We start from the raw sequence: 19,538 nt of genomic DNA, 5'->3' as shown, positions 1-19,538 counted from the left end.
CCCCCCCCACGGCACCTTTCCTCCCCCCGGCGCTCTTCTCCCCCCCCCCGCACTCCCCCTCGGCACTCTTTCTCCCCCCCCCCGGCACTCACCCCCCCCCCCTCCTCGGCACTCGCTCTCTCTCCACCCTCCCCGGCACTCGCTCTCTCCACCCCTCCCCGGCACTCGCTCTCATCCCCCCTCCCCGGCACTCGCTCTCTCTCCACCCCCCCGGCACTCGCTCTCTCTCCACCCCCCCCGGCACTCGCTCTCCTCTCCACCCCTCCCCGGCACTCGCTCTCTCTCCACCCCTCCCCGGCACTCGCTCTCTCCTCCACCCCTCCCCGGCACTCGCTCTCTCTCCACCCCTCCCCGGCACTCGCTCTCTCTCCACCCCTCCCCGGCACTCGCTCTCGCTCCACCCCTCCCCGGCACTCGCTCTCTCTCCACCCCTCCCCGGCACTCGCTCTCTCTCCACCCCTCCCGGCACTCGCTCTCTCTCCACCCCTCCCCGGCACTCGCTCTCTCTCCCACCCCTCCCCGGCACTCGCTCTCTCTCTCCACCCCTCCCCGGCACTCGCTCTCTCTCCACCCCTCCCCGGCACTCGCTCTCTCTCCACCCCCCTCCCCGGCACTCGCTCTCTCTCCACCCCCCTCCCCGGCACTCGCTCTCTCTCCACCCCTCCCCGGCACTCGCTCTCTCTCCACCCCTCCCCGGCACTCGCTCTCTCTCCACCCCTCCCCGGCACTCGCTCTCTCTCCACCCCTCCCCGGCACTCGCTCTCTCTCCACCCCTCCTCGGCACTCACTCTCTCTCCACCCCTCCCCGGCACTCGCTCTCTCTCCACCCCTCCCGGCACTCGCTCTCTCTCTCCACCCCTCCCCGGCACTCGCTCTCTCTCCACCCCTCCCCGGCACTCGCTCTCTCTCCACCCCTCCCCGGCACTCGCTCTCTCTCCACCCCTCCCCGGCACTCGCTCTCTCTCCACCCCTCCCCGGCACTCGCGCTCTCTCCCAACCCCCCCCCGGCACTCGCGCTCTCTCCACCCCTCCCCGGCACTCGCGCTCTCTCCACCCCTCCCCGGCACTCGCTCTCTCCCCAACCCCCCCCCTCGCTCTCTCCCTAACCCCCCCCCCTCGCTCTCTCCCTAACCCCCCCTCGCTCTCTCCCTAACCCCCCCCCGCTCTCTCCCTAACCCCCCCCTCGCTCTCTCCCTAACCCCCCCCCTCGCTCTCTCCCTAACCCCCCCTCGCTCTCTCCCTAACCCCCCCCTGAACAAACAGACTCCGAACACACCCGCCCAGAATCTTCCCAATTTTTTTCAACCCCAAAAGATGTGCGCGTGACTCGTGGCCCCACCCACACCTCTCACACTCATCTGCTACCTACTGAAAGAACCCACTCATTCTTGCCCAAGTGATATGCACTCTGTGCGCCACCTTAAACTGTATCAAGCTCATCCTTGCACAAGAGAAGGTCTCGTTTACCCTACGCAGTGCCTCACTCCATACTCCCCAATTGATCTCCCCTCCCAACTCCGCTTCCCCGTTTCACCTTGATCTTCACCACGCGCACGCCTCCCTGCTCCCCCAGCCACTTGTATGTATCCCCAATTCTTCCCTCCCTTTCCACATCTGGGAGCAGCAGTCACTCCAGCAGGGTGTATCCCGGCAACCTAGGGGATGGTTTCCTTTTCAGCAATCAGGTCGTTTATTCATCATCAGCATTTCATTGCATGAAGTTCTCTATATTTGAACTCATTCAGCTCTCTGCAGCCATACAGCATTCCAAGCACAAAATAGGCAGAAGTTATTACGTTTTCTGATGTGGTGACTCCAAACGGTCCAGATATCGTAAACCTACAGTTACAACTATTCTCCTGAAGGTATTTTGCCCGCTTCAACCCATATGGAGCCTGACCTTATGCAGATCGCAGTTTTATATGGAAGGATTACATTAAATTATATTATTAGTGATTATTGTGATATTTGGAGGTGTTCAACCTATTATTACAATGATTATATTGCATTGCTATAATTGTTTGTTTGGAGAGGTTATAATGATTTGAAAACCATGGATGCATTTTTGGAGACGTTTCAATCTATTATTAAAGTGATTAAACTAATATAATTAGTGATTTTGACCTTATGAAGTGCTTATTGATTAGATTTTTGAAGAGGTCCCGTTCTATTATTTCTGATGAATGAAATGAAAAAATGAAAATGGCTTATTGTCACGAGTAGGCTTCAATGAAGTTACTGTGAAAAGCCCCTAGTCGCCACATTCCAGCGCCTGTTCGGGGAGGCTGGTAAGGGAATTGAACCGTGCTGCTGGCCTGCCTTGGTCTGCTTTAAAAACCAGCGATTTAGCCCAGTGTGCTAAAGCAGCCCCTTGTTGGTATTAACGTGATTAGAGAGAGTGTCCATGTGTTGTGTTGAAGGTACTGCTGCTCCTGAATACCATTCTTGTTATTAATGTGGTTCGCAGGCTGTTAATATGTATGGAGTATGGAGAGAGGTGTCGGAAGGGATGGGGCCATCGTCAGGGTAGGGGGATGGAGCAGCAGTTAGAAGAGGGAGGGAAAGGCAGGCGCAAAAAGAGGTGTGGAGGAGTAGTAAAGGGAGGAAAGGTCAGGGAGAGGCTGAGGTGGGGAAGGGTCAGACATGGAGAGGGGCAGGGGACAGACATGGGGGAGGAGCTGAGGTGGGGAAGGGTTAGACACGGGGTGGGGCAGGAATGGGGAAGGGGCAGGGGACAGACATGGGGTGGAGCGGAGGTGGGGAAGGGTTAGACATGTGGAGGGCAAGGGACAGACATGTGGAGGGCAAGGGACAGACATGGGGGAAGAGGCTGAAGTGGGGGTCAGTCATGGGGAGGTGCAGGAATGGCAAGGGGCAGAAGTGGAGAAGGGGGAGGGGCAGACATGGGAGGGGGGCAGGGGGCAGACATGGGAGAGGGGCAGGGGGCAGACATGGGAGAGGGGCAGGGGGCAGACATGGGAGAGGGGCAGGGGGCAGACATGGGAGAGGAGCAGGGGCAGACATGGGAGAGGAGCAGGGGCAGACATGGGAGAGGAGCAGGAGCAGACATGGGAGAGGAGCAGGGGGAGACATGGGGGAGGGGCAGGGGCAGACATGGGGGAGGGGCAGGGGGCAGACATGGGGGAGGGGGAGGAGGCAGACATGGGGGAGGGGGGAGGAGGCAGACATGGGGAGGGGCAGGAGGCAGACATGGTGGCAGACATGGGGAGGGGCAGGGGGCAGACATGGGGAGGGGCAGGGGGCAGACATGGGATGGGGCAGGGGCAGACATGGGGGAGGGGCAGGGGCAGACATGGGGGAGGGGCAGGGGCAGACATGGGGGAGGGGCAGGGGCAGACATGGGGGAGGGGCAGGGGCAGACACGGGGAGGGGCAGGGGGCAGACACGGGGGAGGGGCAGGGGGCAGACACGGGGAGGGGCAGGGGGCAGACACAGGGGAGGGGCAGGGGGCAGACACGGGGGAGGGGGCCAGGGGGCAGACATGGGGGAGGGGCCAGGGGGCAGACATGGGGGAGGGGGCCAGGGGGCAGACGGCCAGGGGGCAGACATGGGGAGGGGGCCAGGGGGCAGACGGCCAGGGGGCAGACATGGGGAGGGGGCCAGACAGCCAGGGGGCAGACATGGGGAGGGGCAGGGGGCAGACATGGGAGAGGGGAAGGGGGCAGACATGGGGGAGGGGCAGACATGGAGAGGGGCAGGGTGCAGACATGGGGGAGGGGCAGACGGCAGACATGGGGAGGGGCAGACGGCAGACATGGGGAGGGGCAGACGGCAGACATGGGGAGGGGCAGACGGCAGACATGGGGAGGGGCAGGGGGCAGACATGGGGAGGGGCAGGGGGCAGACATGGGGAGGGGCAGGGGGCAGACATGGGGAGGGGCAGGGGGCAGACATGGGGAGGGGCAGGGGGCAGACATGGGGAGGGGCAGGGGGCAGACATGGGAGGGGCAGGGGGCAGACATGGGGGAGGGGCAGGGGGCAGACATGGGGGAGGGGCAGGGGGCAGACATGGGGGAGGGGCAGGGGGCAGACATGGGGGAGGGGCCAGACATGGAGAGGGGGCCAGACAGCCAGGGGGCAGACAGGGGGAGGGGAAGGGGGCAGACATGGGAGAGGGGCAGACATGGAGAGGGGCAGGGGGCAGACATGGGAGAGGGGCAGACATGGACGAGGGGCAGGGGGCAGACATGGGGGAGGGGGCCAGGGGGCAGACATGGGGAGGGGGCCAGGGGGCAGACATGGGGAGGGGGCCAGGGGGCAGACATTGGGGAGGGGGCAGACATGGGATGGGGCAGAAGTGGGCGGGGTCTTCTCTGACGTCACTGGCGCGTGCTCAGCCGCCTCGAGCGGCTGCGGCGCCCAGACTGGGATCGGGCGCGAAATGGGCGCCGATTCTCCGCCCGGCCTCCGGGGCGCCATTCCTGTCAGAACCCCCCATGGCAGTTGGAGGAATTGACGTGGCTGGCTTTGTTTTTCTTTGCAGTTGGGATTAAAAGCGAAAAGTCTATTTTAACCCCGCTGATTTTGGGAAGCGGTCCCGCCGCGGGGGTGGAATGTGAAGTGATTTAGTTGTTAGTGAGGCGCTGAGAGAGCCGGCCCACCGGCTGATGATGGATGTGGACGGAGACGGTGCAGATGGCGAGAAGGATAGAGAATAACGGAGTGTGACAGCACCGAGAGGAACCAGAGGGGGAGAAATTCAAAAAGTGAGTGAAGTGCCAACAAAGTGACCGACCTGGAGAATTTTGCCGCTTTTCCCCTCAAAAAAAAAAGTTTTTCTCCGCTGAGGTAACGACGCCGAGCCGTGACCGCAAAGCTGAGGGGCTTGTTCTGAAGCGTGGGGCAGCTCCTTAAAGGGACCGTCTAATTGCTGCTTAAAGGGCACCTGTGCAACTGCCCCAGTAGGACTGCTCCTTAAAGGGACCGTGGGTTAGATTCTTAATGGGACCGTGTCCTTGTTTCTTAAAGGGACCATGGACTAGTAGAGTACCATGGAACTACAATGAGGAAATGAATAGTTCCTTAAAAGTACCATGTAATTATTTTAATGGAAGCATACGTATATTTACATATATATATATATAGGGACCGGTTTAGCTCCGTTGGCTGGGTGGCTGGTTCGTGATGCAGAACGAGGCCAGCAGCTCGGGTTTTGATTCCCGTTCCAACTGAGGTTATTCATGAAAGCCCCGCCTTCACACCCTTGCCCCTCGCCTGAGGTGTGGTGACCCTCCGGTTAAATCACCACCAGTCACCTCTTTCCCCCCTCAAAGGGGAAGGCAGCCTATGGTCATGTGGGACTATGGCAACTTTACCTTTTAGTTATATATATATCTATATACGTATGCGGCATTTCCTTTTTGAAATCTTTGTAAAATTGTGGTTCAAATGCACAAGTATTTTGCCTCATTATGAATACACGGACATAAGAATATTTAAATCATGGCTGATCTGACCTTGCCCTCAACTCCACATTCATATTGATTCCATGATAACCCTTGACTCCCCAGTAATGCAACAATCTGCCTAACTCAGCCAGTTGCTCTGTCTGTACCTGTCTGTTAATTACCTGCAAAGACTCACATTCAAAGTATCACCTTGCATCATTAACTTTGTCCATATATATGTTCCTGGAACCCACCTCTTCATTCACCTGAGGAAGGAGCTGTGCTCTGAAAGCTAGTGATTCAAAGCAAACAGGGATGTACTTCTGAGGCTTTATAAAGCACTAGTTAGGCCCCATTTAGAATACTGTGAGCAATTTTGGGCCCCACACCTCAGGAAGGACATACTGGCACTGGAGCGGGTCCAGCGGAGATTCACACGGATGATCCTAGGAATGGTAGGCCTAACATACGATGAACGTCTGAGGATCGTGGGATTATATTCATTGGAGTTTAGGAGGTTGAGGGGAGATCTAATAGAAACTTACAAGATAATGAATGGCTTGGATAGGATGGACGTAGGGAAGTTGTTTCCATTAGCATAGGATACTAGGACGCGGGGGCACAGCCTTAGAATAAAAGGGAGTCACTTTAGAACAGAGATGAGGAGAAATTTCTTCAGCCAGAGAGTGGTAGGTCTGTGGAATTCATTGCCACAGAGGGCGGTGGAGGCCGGGACGTTGAGTGTCTTTAAGACAGAAATTGATAAATTCTTGATTTCTCGAGGAATTAAGGGCTATGGGGAGAGAGCAGGTAAATGGAGTTGAAATCAACCATGATTGAATGGTGGAGTGGACTCGATGGGCCGAATGGCCTTACTTCCGCTCCTATGTCTTATGGTCTTAAACCTCATAGAATTTACAGTGCAGAAGGAGGCCTTCAGCCCATCAAGTCTGCACCAGTCCTTGGTGCACCCACACCGTCACGCTTTTTGAACACTAAGGGCAATTTAGCATAGCCAATCCACCTAACCTGCACATCTTTGGACATCACCCGCCGCCTCCCATAAGCCAATTTTGAATCCACTTTATCAAGTTACCCTATATCCCATGTGAATTCGCCTTCTTTACAAGTCTCCCATGTGGGACCTTGTCAAAGGCTTTGCTGAAATCCATGTAAACTACATAAATTTCACTAACCTACGACTAGATAAGTATTCCCACCCATAGGTCACCAGTGGGATATTATAGTACACAAAGTACATCAGTTTTTTTTGATCCATGCAATGCAAGTGAAGTCTGATGCATCCAGCTAACTAGCTGTTGTAAACTTGGATTGGATTTTTCTAACTTTACCTCCTGCTTCTGTAAATAATTGTTTTCATTACCCCTGGCTGATCAGGGGTTGTGGTTCTCACAGTAATGGGCGCCGCACCAACAGCATTTCCTTGGCCAATCTCAAATTCAAGTGAACCCACATGTTTCCTGTAAGGCAATGCAGTTGTTTGTGAACATTGGGTGGGATTCTCTCAGCCCGGGGACCTGTTGGACTTTAACCTGGTGTTGTAAGACTTCTTACTGTGCTCACCCCAGTCCAACGCTGGCATCTCCACATATATTCAGTTTGCCAGTCTCCACTGCTCTCTGAGGTAGAGATTTCTGAAGGTTAGCAATCCTCTAAGAGCAGAAATGCCTCCTTGTCTCCAATATAAATAGGAATCCCCTTATTCTGAAACACTGTGCCCTGTTTCTAGTTTTCCGTACAAGGGCAATCAGCATCTACTCCGTGAAGCCTCCTCATGTTTCAATAAAATCACCTCTCACCTCAGCCTGGGGGTGGTGGGGGACAATTGATGCACTGTCATTCACATCAGCATCCCAGTACTTTTGTTTCTGAGCACTTATTCAGTGATCTGTGTTGTAAAAGCTGCTGGATAAGGAGAGGATTGAACTTGGTTATGATACTCCCACAATTTGTTGGAGTTCATGCACTGTCTGGGCTGCCACAAGGAGGTAATTTTAACTTTACGAGTCAGGCAGGAAACTCACTGCATTGGGTGGAACTCAAGAGTTTAAAAACTTGCCAGCTTGACTCTGTTAACTTCAACAGGTTTCTATGAGCGCAATCAACCTTCTATAGACAATGTAAATTATTTTAGCAATGCTGCAATTTGATCTGAAACCGGAGACAAAGTATTAAAATTTATTGTCACACCATGGGTCTTCCTGCCGAGAATATATCTCTGGCAGAGGTGGGAAGGCAACAGGATTCCAGTAAGCCACCATCCAGCTGAAGTAATTCCAAGCTTGCCACCAGCAAGATCAGAAAACTGACCGTTATCGATGCTGAGTCAATTGAGCTTTGCATTCGTAAAAATTAGACTGTTTAAAACTGTACTGATGTCATATTTTGGTTGGTTGACCTCACTGTGGCATTTTATTGGCTAAATCGCTGGCTTTGAAAGCAGACCAAGGCAGGCCAGCAACACGGTTCAATTCCCGTACCAGTCTCCCCGAACAGGCGCCGGAATGTGGCGACTAAGGGCTTTTCACAGTAACTTCATTTGAAGCCTACTTGTGACAATAAGCAATTTTCATTTCATTTCATCTATTGTCTGAGGCAGGCAAAGCTTTTTAAACTGTCAATTTTTTAAAGCTAAACTTGTAATATCAACAATATCAAAAAGCCGGCAAGATGGCACTTGTTAATATTTAACCTACATTCAAATACTGGAGATTGGGGCTGTATGAATGCACAGAGTAATACTTTCCCTGCCTTAAAGGCGAGCTGTAGAACGCAAATTTGTTAACATTGTACAGCTGTCAATGAATACAATTATAGTAGTTCTTGATACTTGAAAGTGACAGCCTTTGTTGGAAAGAGAACAAGGATTGAAGATAATTAAGGCTAATGTGAGGAAGACAAGCTCTCACATATGTTTCACAGATCAAAACAGCCCACAAACTGTTTTACTCACACTGATGCGGCATCAATGTGTACTATCTACAAGGTGCGCTGCAGGAATTCACTTGCTTCTGAAACAGCATCTTTTGAACCCACAACTGCTACCATCTAGAACAAGGCCAGTAGACACAGGGGAACACCACCACTTGCAAATTCCCTCCAAGCCACATGCCATCCTGACTTGGAAATATATCGCTGCTCCTTCATTGTCACCAGGTCAAAATTCTGGAACTCCCTCCTTAACAGCACTGTGGGTGTACCTACACCTCATAAACTGCAGCGGTTCAAGAAAGCCAACACCACCATCTCAAGAGCAATTTGAGATTGGCAATAAATGCTGGCCTAGCCAGCCATGTCCACATCCCATGAACTGGAGAAAAGAAAGTTGTGTATTTTCCTGTCTATCAAAGGAAGTGAAATTCTGCAACAGTTAACTACTCTCTTACGTCTGGTTGCACATTGTAACGATTATTGAATGTTGACGCTGGTCCCATTGCAAGGCAGGAGGAACATTTTTTATGGTTGGCAAAGGCTATTGTCTGGAACATGTATAGAATGGATGCTACCTACCACTTGTCAGCACAAACCTGGATTTTGTCCAGGCTCAGTAGTAGGCTGACATGGTGTAATTCAAGTATCTGGAAACAAAATATTATATTAAAGATGCTGCATAAATACATATTATTATTATTAGACTAATTGTGAATTAAGTTCAACTCTATGGAATTGTCAGTGAACAGCCCACATTTAGGGCAGATCATTGCTGAAGCAGCTGAAACAAATCTTATGGTGATGACTTGGGACCTCCGTCATCTTTGACCATCTTCCCATGAGTAAGGTAATGATCCAGCCACTAGAGAGATTTTTCTTCAACCGCAACTCTCCTGGGTTGACTTCTGCCTTGTTGTCAAGGGCAGTTCACAGATGTGTTCTGAAATTGATGTTTTGCATTTAGGTCGGGATGAGGTTTCCAAACAAGCAAATCTGGCAGCATCTGAACAGAGCTTCAGTGAACAAATTGTTTGCGAGGAGATGCCACATGTGGTTCTATTGATGACTACTTTATTTTTTTTGTGGATAGCACACACATGGGCAATTTTGCACATTGTCAAATAGATTCCAGTGCTATATCTGCACTTTCACAGCTTGGCTGGGGAGGTGGCTGGTTTACTTATACTGATCTTCAGTACTCAATCTAGGAAGTGTCAGGATTCATATCTTTACTATTGTAAAATGCATTCAGCTGCTTAACACTACATGGAGTGCAATGAATTGTTTGAAATTGTTCTCCTGGCGAGAACTTTGAAAGGAGGTGGAATGAGATACGGAATTAGATACTTTATGCAGTAATTTGTAGTTGAATACATTTCAAATGGCTGCCTTGCACTTGCTTGCTGGGCTCCACAGAGGTGAGAGTGACTTCCCTTGACATCAAGGCAGCATTTGACCAAATGTGGCATCAAGGAGCCCTTGCAAAACTGGAATCAATGGGAATCGGAGGACAAACTCTCCACTGGTTGGAGTCATTCTTGGCACATAGGAAGATGGTTGGTTGTTGAATTTGTTGGGGGGGGGGGGGGGGAAACGGTAGCACATTTGCTTCACAGCTTCAGGATCCCTGGTTCGGTTCCCGGCTTATGTCACTGTCTGTGTAGCGTCTGCACGTTCTCCCCGTGTCTGCGTGGGTTTCCTCCGGCTCCTCTGGTTTCCTCCCACAGTCCAAAGAATTGCAGGTTAGATGGATTGGCCATGCTAATTTGCCCTTAGTGTCCAAAGAAAAAGCTTAGGTGAGCTGACTGTGTTACAGGGATAGGGTGGAGGTGTGGGCTTAGATAGGGTGCTCTTTGCAAGGGCCGGTGCAGACTCGATGGGCCGAAAGGCCTCCTTCTGAGGCTAGGAATCCTGTGGTGAGTAACCTGCCTTCTAACTCCCCAAAACCTGTCCACAATCTACAAGGCACAAGGCAGGAATGTGATGGAATATTCTCCATTTGCTTGGATGAGTGCAGCGCTAATGACATCCAAGAAGCTTGACACCATCCAGGAAAAAGCAACCTGCTTGATTGGTACGTCAACCACAAAATTTCACTCCTTCTATCTCCGACGCACAGTAGCAGCCATGTATACCATTGGCAAGATGCACAGAAGGAACTCCCTTAGGCTCCTGAGAAAGCACCTTCCAAATCCATGACAACTACCATCTAGAAGGAAAAGAGCAACAGACATAAGACCATAAGATATAGGAGCAGAATTGGGTCACGCGGCCAATCGAGTCTGCTCCGCCATTTGAATCACGGCTGATATTTTTCTCATCTCCATTCTCCTGCCTTCTCCCCATAACTCCTGATCCCCTTATTAATCAAGAACCTATCTATCTCTGTCTTAAAGACACTCAGTGATTTGGCTGTACAGGCTTCTGTGGCGGCGATTTGGCCTCCACAGCCTTCTGCGGCAAAGAGTTCCACAGATTCATCACCTGAAGAAATTCCTCCTCATCTCTGTTTTAACGGATTGTCCCTTTTAGTCTGAGATTGTGTCCTCTGGTTCTAGTTTTTCCTACTAGTGGGAACATCCTCTCCACATCCACTGTATCCAGGCCTCACAGTATCCTGTAGGTTTCAATAAGATACCCCCTCATCCTTCGAAACTTCAACGAGTATAGACCCAGAGTCCTCAACCGTTCCTTATATGACAAGCAGACAGGATCACCACTACCTGAAAGTTCCCTTCCCAGCCAAACAACATCCTAAATTGGAAATACATTGCCATTCCTTCATTGTCGCCTGGTCAAAATCCTGAAACTCTCTTCCGACCAGCATTGTGGACTGCAGTCTTTCTTGAAGGCAGCTCTCCATCCTTGCTTCTCAAGGGCAATTAGAGATTGGCAATGACTATATGAAAAAAATAACCTCTAATTAGTTGTCTGATTTGCAAGCATTCACTATTTAAAGTTCACCTTGCTGACCAAATTTTACCACCCATGTAAACTCCTTCATGATCCACCCTCTGAGATATCTGTGTTTATCTAATTATGGAACCTTGAGCGTTTCACCATTGGTGACCATGCCTTCATAGACTCTTAAGCAATGAAATTCTCTTCCTAAACCTTGCCACTTTTCTTCCCCCAAGATGCTCCATTTTTTAGTCATCCGCCCAAATGTTGCCTTCTGTGGCAAAATTTACTTTATAATTATGGATTCTGGGGCAGCACAATGGCGCAGTGGGTTAGCCCTGCAGCCTCACGGCGCTGAGGTCCCAGGTTTGATCCCGGCTCTGGGTCACTGTCCGTGTGGAGTTTGCACATTCTCCCCGTGTTTGCATGGGTTTCCCCCCCACAACCCAAAGATCTGCAGGCTAGGTGGATTGGCCGCACTAAATTGCCCCTTAATTGGAAAAAATGAATTGGATACTATAAATTTATTTTAAAATAATTATGGATTCTGGTGACTTTTTATTAGTTTAAAGATTCAACTAAATCCAAGTTGTTTTTAACCTGCCCTCTAATTCAATTACTACTGCATTTCACACTCTTTTCCCCACCTATCCCTCCTAACCCATTCCTTCATTGTCGCCTGGTCAAAATCCTGAAACTCTCTTCCGACCAGCATTGTGGACTGCAGTCTTTCTTGATCATGTCCCCATGTTCTTGATCATTTGATAATGTCCCCATGTTCTGGAATCCCCAACTACTGGAAGTGGTCTATTTTGGACCAACTATACTAGTGCTTCAAATTTTTAAATATTCTGTCAATTCATCTGCTGTTGAAAACTCACCACTATTCTTAGAAGTCTCCCTATACCAAAAAGGGCCGACATTCTAAATGGTGAACAGGGATTCTCACTCCCTTTTAAAAGCTGCAATCACTTTCTTTACAGAAAGGTAAAAAGATCTTGTTTCGATCCTCCTGGTTGATTGAAGGAACCTTCATGGCCCACCTTGACAGTTAATCTTCTTTAAAGTCTGGTCTTGTTTAGATGTATTCGCTGGTTAGCTCGGTTGCTGTGTCTTGTCTTTCCCATGACCGAGCTGGCTGAGCAGACTCTGCTACTCTTGTTCCTTCTCTCTGAGTTCTGGTTCTGGTCTCTGGGTTTGTAAAAAGTATCTTTGATCTAAACATTCTAATACAACTAAGTATTCATTTTGGGCATGGCCTCAGCCCTCAGAGCTGATTACATTGTCCTTTGTGATGTTCAAAGTTCCTTTGTGATATTCAAAAATGCTTTGGTTTCAAGAGGTGTTACTTTTAATTCCTTTCATTTCTAGTTTTATTTTCCAATTGTGTCCCCAGCTCATAACTTTGATTTTGGCTCTAAATTATGTTTCTCGTAGACAGGTTGTCTCCAATTTTCTTTAATTTACTTGGTGTTAGTAGAATTTCACACCTAGAATTTTCACCAAATTCAACTGAACCTCATCCTTTCCTTTCCAGCTGTTAACTAAGAGAGTTAATTTCAATGAAGGTGTGAAACATTGCTTTTAGCTGTATGCTAAAAATGCATTTGGTTATAACTTGAAAGACCTGCCTGTTTTAAACATTCGTCACTTAATTCAACTGAATTGATTTTTACCTGAATACAAAAATCCTGTGTTTGCTAAACCTGCTTGAGAGAAAGAATCTGCATTTTATAATCCTGCTCTTTGCAGCTGCTGTTAACCCTTTGTGGGATCTTGCCCTGTTTTCTCTCAGACCAGATATTATGTGGAGATGCCGGCGTGGACTGGGGTGAGCGCAGTAAGAAGTCTTACGACACCAGGTTAAAGTCCAACATATATATATCTCTTCATTCACCTGAGGAAGGAGCAGTGCTTCGAAAGCTTGTGTTTAAAACAAACCTGTTGGACTTTAACCTGGTGTTGTAAGGGCAGCACGGTGAAGACTTCTTACTGAGACCAGATATTGCCAGACCTCCATGTTTCAAATGACACATCTTTCCATATTTTCTTTTTTTTTTTAAATAATTTTTATTGGAATTTTTTGATATCAATAGAACAATAATAACAATAACAATAATAATAAACACCCCCCTGGCACCCATAACAACGCATATAACAACCTCCACCCCCAAACCCAATAAACAACAAAATAAATTAACAATAAGCAAATTAACTTAGACACTATCCCCTTAAACCCCCCCATTCCCCCCTCCCCCTCTCCCCCCTTCCCCCCTCCTCTCCCCCCTTCCCCCATCCTTTCCCCCTCTTCCCCCCTCCTTTCCCCCTCCCTCCCCCTCCCCCTCCTCCCCCCTCCTTTCCCCCCTCCCCCTCCTTTCCCCCCTCCTTTCCTTCCCCCCCTCCTTCCCTCCCTCCTCCTTTCCCCCCTCCCCTTCCCCCCCTCCTCCTTCTCCCCTCCCCTTCCCCCCCCTCCTCCTTCCCCCCTCCCCCCCCCCCCTCCTCCTTCCCCCCTCCCCCCCGGGTTGCTGCTGCTGCTGACCTTAACGTTGAGCCAGAAAGTCGAGGAAAGGCTGCCACCTCCTAAAAAACCCTTGTACCGACCCCCTCAGGGCGAATTTGACCCTCTCCAGCTGAATGAATCCAGCCATGTCATTAATCCAGGTCTCCACGCTCGGAGGTCTCGCATCTTTCCACTGCAGCAAGATCCTCCGCCGGGCGACTAGGGACGCAAAGGCCAAACTATCGGCCTCTTTCGCCTCCTGCACTCCCGGCTCCACCCCAACCCCAAATATCGCGGGTCCCCAGCCTGGCTTGACCCTGGATCCCACCACCCTCGACACCGTCCTCACCACCCCTTTCCAGAACTCCTCCAGTGCCGGGCATGCCCAGAACATATGGGCATGGTTCGCTGGACTCCACGAACACCTGACACACCTGTCTTCGCCCCCAAAGAACCTACTCATCCTAGATCCGGACATGTGGGCCCGGTGCAGCACCTTGAACTGGACGAGACTAAGACTCGCACATGAAGAGGAGGAGTTCACCCTCTCCAGGGCGTCCACCCATGTCCCCTCCTCAATCTGCTCCCCCAGCTCCACCTCCCACTTAGCCTTCAGCCCCTCTACCGACTCCTCCCCCACCTCCTGCATTACCTGGTAGATGCCAGACACCTTCCCATCCCCGACCCACACCCCCGAAAGCACCCTATCCCTTACCCCCGCGGGGGCAGCAAAGGGAACCCCTCCACCTGTCGTCTAGCAAACGCCTTAACCTGAAGGTACCTGAACATAGTGCCCGGGGAGAGCTCAAACTTCTCCTCCAGTTCACCAAGGCTCGCGAACCTCCCGTCAATAAACATCTTTCCATATTTTCAATTACACATCGTATAAATTATTCTGATTAAAACAGGTCCAAGTTTAAAGTCTGACTTCATATTTGGTTTTTCTTCTTCTAGACAGCAGCTTGTGGTATGCTTACAGTCATACACCTCCTTTAACCCATATTTCTCTTCCAACAATGGAAGGATGTTATAACTAAGGTTTTCCAACTATAGTTAATAATAATAATCTTTATTGTCACAAGTAGGCTTACATTAACACTGAAATGAAGTTACTGTGAAAAGTCCCCAATCGCCACATTCCGGCACCTGTTCGGGAACACCGAGGGAGAATTCAGAATGCCCAAATTACATAACAGCACATCTTTCGGGACTTGTGGAAAGAAACTAGAGTACCCGGAGGAAACCCATGCAGACACAGGGTGAACATGCAGAATCCGCACAGGCAGTGACCCACGCCGCGAATCGAACCTGGGACCCTGGCGCTGTGAAGCAACAGCACTAACCACTGTGCCACCATGCCACCCATTTTGATAAGTAGTATAATCATAATATATACTTTAGTCTCTTCACCTGTGTCAGAATAGACAAAGCCATGATCAGTTGGCTGAGATATGAGGTAACTGAGTCTGCTGCAAGGCCTACTCCCATTTTTGCCTGAGCAGTCCCTGGGAATGGTGGAGAGATGAATGAAAATGAAATGAAATGAAAATCGCTTATTGTCACGAGTAGGCTTTAAATGAAGTTACTGTGAAAAGCCCCTAGTCGCCACATTCCGGCGCCTGTTCGGGACTTGTGGTATATCAGAGGAAACAGACCTGCAATCCATACTCTGTTCTTTCCCAAGGCATTTAGGTCACAGAATACCATGAAGTCATAACGGCACAGAAACCACCCATTCTATCCATCAAGCCTATGTCGGCAGTCCATGGACCAATTCAGTCGTATTACCTCACTCTATCCCCATAACCCTGCAAATTAACTTTCTTCAAGTGCCCATCCATTGCTTTTGAAATCATTGATTGTCTCCACTTTCACCATGCCCTTCGTTTCAGGTCATTGCAACGTGCTGTGTAAAAAAAAAAGTTATCTTTCACATTCAGCCTGCATCTCCTGCTGCAAACCTTAAATTTGTGTCCCTTCGTTTGTGTGCTATCAGATAATGGGAACAGTATTTTGTCTACCTTATCTAAACCAGTTATACTCTTGTACATCTCTATCAAGTCTCCCCTCAAAACTATTTGGTGCAAGGTTGCATTTGTGTGGACCGGTAAGATGTAATTTAATAAAGACAAAGGTAAAGTTTAGAGAGGGGTTTAAAACGAATAAAAGATGAAAGGATCGGGTAGGGGACGATTAAGTAATTTAAAATGAAAAATGACAAGGCAATAGATCAAGGTAGCAGTAAAGAAAATTATCAGAGTATGACAGGAAGGGGCAGTGGTTGTAAACTTAGAGTGCGCCAACAGATAGGTCCAGATTTTACAAAAACAGTAAAGAAAAACTGAATTAAAAAATGAATTGTCGGTTCAAAATCACATGTTAGCCATTTCAGAAAGGCTACAAGGAAATCAAACCTGCGAACTGAATAGCCAAGGGTTTGTGATATTCAGAAAGGACTGGAAGCTGGGTAAATGTGGTGGGGAAGCTCTGTTAATTCGGCTAACTCTTATAGCATCATTTGAACTCTTCTCCAGACCAGAATGGGCAGCCACCCTACACCTGCAAGATGGCAAAAGACACATTCAAAGAGGGACCGAGCACAACCAGATCCATGTTACCAACCCAGGGTCTCCCATAGAAAAAGTAAAAAGAACCAAGAATAAAAACCAGGCCCCACAACCCCAACTCCCAGATCCAAGGACAAAACTGATCATCAAACTGATCAACAAAGAACGACCAACCAGCCACCACTTGGGCCGGTCCAGTTCTCAGGAGGATTTAACCAAGGACAAAGACTGGACCCTACCTTCAGACCTACTCCACTTCAACATCTCTCCGAATGTGGAACACTCAAATCAGGGCCCTCCATGGCACCTACAAAGGAGGTGCCTCCACCCAATGAACAGCGGGATAATGACTGTGACACCGGGCATAACCTAGTCCAGCACCGCCACAAGCACAAAGACGTGAAAGAGCAGACCCCTAAGACTACCATGATCCTGACACCTCTCCAAGACTCGGCCCGTTTGATCCCGTGAGAGACATGGCACCCACAGACACCCTCCCGAGAGGGACTGCCCCACCACCCACCACTAATACCATAAATAAAGGACCACTGACCTCACTGACAAAGGTTCTAACAGCAGAAGAACAGTCAAAGAAGGAGACCCCAATTCAGGATAAATTACTGTCTCCCCACTAGTGATGCTCGACAAACCCCTGTCCTCAAAAGGATAAAAGACAGTACGCCTGTGCTTGAAGAAGAATAAGTGCAGCCCAAAGGAAAAGACTAGATCTGATTATGGAGAACCTTCCTCGAACATAGTGAGGATAGAACTAACCTTGCCACCCACACCCTGCTCCGGGAGCTCTGCTAATCATTCCCCCAAAGATAACAGGATAAATAAACTGCACAAATCCCACATACATATGATAAAAATCTTACTCATTTAGGATAATTGATGTGCAAAATATAACCCCCAAAGAATTCACTACACTGCAAGCAGATAAAAAGACAACATTAACAGACAGCATCATGATTATCAGGACAAAATCAAAGATCACAACTGAGGAGCGAGGTATTCATCAGAATAAAAGATTGCTCCACTGGTGCACAAAGAAAGTAGGCATCAAGGATAAAGTAGGATCTAAAACGGTGAGCATTCTTCAGAATCTTCCAAGGATTACAGCAGTAGGAACACGAGTTTCATGACTTCCGGCCTGCCGATTCGACTGGGCAAATACGGTCAACAACCTAAGCTCCCACAGCGAGGGACAGCCCTGTTGGCTCAGGGCAACCCCCACCCCTCTCAGCCAACACCAATAACAGTGTCTGTGTGGAGTCTGCACGTCCTCCCCCTGTGTGCGTGGGTTTCCTCCGGGTGCTCCGGTTTCCTCCCACAGTCCAAAGATGTGCGGGTTAGGTGGATTGGCCATGCTAAATTGCCCGTAGTGTCCTAATAAAAGTAAGGTTAAGGGGGGGGGGGTTGTTGGGTTATGGGTTATGGGTATAGGGTGGATACGTGGGTTTGAGTAGGGTGATCATGGCTCGGCACAACATTGAGGGCCGAAGGGCCTGTTCTGTGCTGTACTGTTCTATATCTAACAGGGCCACACAACCAGAGGTTGAAAGGCCACCACAATCCCACGCCTGTAAGACTGGAGTAAATGTGCGCCATTGAATTGAAGAACCTCTGCATGTGCCGCCACTCCCTCCATAAAGACATGGCATCCCTCATCGTGGAGCCAAGCCATTTAGATGACACCCGTCTCCATATCCGAGAATCCCCAGTAACAGAGAGCCTCACCAAACCTCAATGTATATACACATCTAAGAGGGGCTGGTTTAGCTCACAAGGCTAAATCGCTGGCTTATCAAGCAGGCCAGCAGCACGGTTCGATTCCCGTACCAGCCTCCCCGGACAGGCGCCGGAATGTGGCGACTAGGGGCTTTTCACAGTAACTTCATTGAAGCCTACTCGTGACAATAAGCGATTTTCATTTCATTTTCATTTCGTTAAGTGCTTTCACTTTCTCTTTTTCTCAGCAATAGCACTTAACTGCCTTTGGTCATGAGCTGTCAATCATAACTAGATGTCTACAAACATTGCAGTTAGGTTCACAGCAGGCTATGTGAGATGCATTGAAGTGTGAAGGGAAATGAAAATAAACTATCCAGACATTCGGTTGTATGGAAGCTGTCAAATACAGCCTATATAAATCTGTTTCTCTTTGAAGTGAATGGAAGCCTTGCAGATCAAAGGATCTGAGAGGGTTTAAAGCCTTGTGATGTGGTTTTGGCTTTTTGAGAAATAGCAGCTGTTGCTTTCTAGACATCTGTCTGAGGCAGCAGGCATAAGGGACAGGTGAGTGAAAAACGATTGTTTCACTGTTCCTGCCTGGATTGGTCTTTAGCTTTCAGGTAGAGTTGACTGACAGAGTGGGGGCATCTCTGTTATCGGCGGGAGGGGGTGTTATCTGATATGAGGAGCTCTGGTGGGGGTTTCTCTGATTTGAAGCGTTATGTGTTATGGGGGGCTCTGCTATGGGGTGGTCTCTGGCGGTGATGTCTGCTGGGTAGACAGGATTTGTGTTGTGTGGGGGAAGGAACAGCTGCCGGACCACGCTATCAGGTCGCCCACTCAAAATGGCAGCCTGATAGCAGGATTCGGAATGGGAATCCCTTTCGATCCCTGCCTTGCATAAATTTGCTTGGCTGGGGAGAGTGAATCGCTAATCCTAGCGCCAGCGCGAACCACAAGCGATTCAGTACTGGCCAAAGAACATTGTCTCCCAAACTAAGAATCTAACCCAAGATGTGCACAAGGATAAAAATAATGATTGAAAGATGAGTAGAGCCAGAGTTCGCGTTCACACCACATGATCCCCTTCAGAAAGCTTTTGATAAGGTCCCAAACAAGAATTAATAAATAAAATTAGGGCATATGGATTTGAGGGGAATGAATTGACATGGATTGAGAGCTGGTTGATGGACAGAAAACAGAGAGTAGGAATAAATAGGTCATTTTCAGATTGGCACGCTGTGACTAGTGGGGTAGCACAAGGATCAGTACTTGGGGCCCCAGCTATTCACAATCCATATCAATGACTTTTATGCTGGGACTAAAGGCCGGAATTCTCTGGCTTTTCGCTGGTGGCGATATTCTCTGGTGCCGACGACAGCACATCCCCAACCGAGGGTTTCCCGGCAGTGTGGGGTGGCTTTAATGGGAATACCCATTGACAGCGGCGGGAGCAGAGAATCCCGTCACCAACCA

General features: G+C 49.5%; 1 protein-coding gene across 4 annotated transcripts in view; it reads left to right on the top strand.

Annotated features, from left to right (window-relative positions):
- Positions 1-1,798: 1,798 nt before the first annotated feature.
- The window catches only part of gjc2 (gap junction protein gamma 2), a 390,394-nt gene continuing 372,654 nt past the window's right edge, over positions 1,799-19,538 (top strand). For 2 of the 4 annotated variants that reach the window (XM_038798506.1, XM_038798501.1), the window contains exon 1: positions 4,364-4,727. The gene's annotated coding sequence lies outside the window, so the exon portion shown is untranslated. Of the gene's footprint in view, positions 1,866-4,361; positions 4,728-19,538 lie in introns of those variants that run through there. The other 2 variants (XM_038798502.1, XM_038798504.1) reach the window with 2 other exon arrangements.

Source organism: Scyliorhinus canicula, chromosome 5 (genome assembly GCF_902713615.1).
Source record: "Scyliorhinus canicula chromosome 5, sScyCan1.1, whole genome shotgun sequence".
Taxonomy (NCBI): Eukaryota; Metazoa; Chordata; class Chondrichthyes; order Carcharhiniformes; family Scyliorhinidae; genus Scyliorhinus; species Scyliorhinus canicula.
The sequence above is the reverse complement of the archived record's forward strand: the minus strand, read 5'-3'. Positions and strand labels throughout refer to the sequence as shown.